Source organism: Camelina sativa, chromosome 4, assembly GCF_000633955.1.
Source record: "Camelina sativa cultivar DH55 chromosome 4, Cs, whole genome shotgun sequence".
Classification (NCBI taxonomy): domain Eukaryota; kingdom Viridiplantae; phylum Streptophyta; class Magnoliopsida; order Brassicales; family Brassicaceae; genus Camelina; species Camelina sativa.
In genome coordinates this window covers 12,655,799-12,657,212 of record NC_025688.1, presented here as the reverse complement: position 1 = coordinate 12,657,212, position 1,414 = coordinate 12,655,799, and positions in this window count along the sequence as shown.

The window sequence follows — 1,414 nt, the reverse complement described above, 5'->3', positions numbered from 1 at the left end:
CCCTTTTTGATATAATAGTTCATGTTATGTTTGAGTTCCATTTATATTTTTAATTTTACAGAGCCAGAAGAATTATCCAAGTAGAGTGTGAAATGAGAGTTCTAATTCACATGGTTGTGCTTCTCAAACAATGGCATTCAAACCGTTTATAAAGGAAAGAAAAGAGTCTCTTTCTAATTTTAGTAGAGAGCACCAGGTTTTCTATCCCCTCTTGCTAACTTCATCATCTACAAACGGGCATTTGTATTTCGTGGAACTTCTTTTTGTGTAAACGGTCTAATGTCATTTCCATATATAGCAGAATGATCTTGGCAAGACTCACCGTGCATCCTTTCCTAACATCATTGTCAAGATTAAACTTTCAAATCTCTTATGTTTCGAAATGAACTGCTTTTTCTTTAATTACTCTGCTTGCTTCTTCACAAGTTTGGTGAATTGTAGCCAGGGACAAAGATTACCATCAAAGTCTAAGGAATTTTAGGATTCAGGTAAATGTTTTCAATCATATCTTTTATTATCCAATTTTCATGCCCTTGGAAATAAAATTCAAAACTAAAAAGCTTAGTTTTCCAGAAATATTTTTACGGTCTATCGAAAAAACTCTCTCCGTATGCCAGTACATCAAGTGTTAGTGATCTCTTCCGAATTGGTGGTGGACCACAAGCTCCAATATCACGTCTGCCAATCATGTCCAACCGCGTTTCCAATCTGTTGAGGGTGACGCCTGTAAATATCGATGATCGGGATCTGCTGCGTTCTGTTATCGATGTCTTATAAGCAGAAGAACCAGACCAGATTGGCTCAAGGTAATCTCTGAAAGTTCTTGTTGTGTCCAAAATAAAAAGCTTTTGTTTCTTTTGGTCCTCACGTTTCTTTGTTGTTTCTTTCTTTTTTCTTTGTTTTTTTTTTTATGATGGAGCAATTTTTCTGTGTTTGTGTTATTGTGTATGTGATGGAAGTTGATATACTGAGGAAGTTGATATAACGTATTTAGCTGATATATATTTATTTATTTATATACTTATGTTGGTCTATTTAGTTGATGTAATCATTTTCCGTTAATTTTTATATGTGCCCGTGAATACAAAAGCCATTTTCAAGGTTTTCAGTGACAAAATGGTTTATTATTGGAGTTGAAAATTTTGAAGGTTTAAAGTGGAAGTGCCACTTTTAAAATTTTTAATGAGATTTTCTCTTAGAAAAAGTATAAACAAATTTAGGAATAAAAATGTTTTTTTTTTCTCACTTTTCTCATTTATTTCGGGCTGACGTTGTAAAACATAGACATTTGAGTCCAACAAATTAGAATTAAAAAATTAGAAATTCTCTAGACTTTTTTTTGGAAGAGAAGTAGGGAACATGACTTTAGAGTTTAGATTATATATGATCAACTTTTAAAAAAGATTTTTTAAAA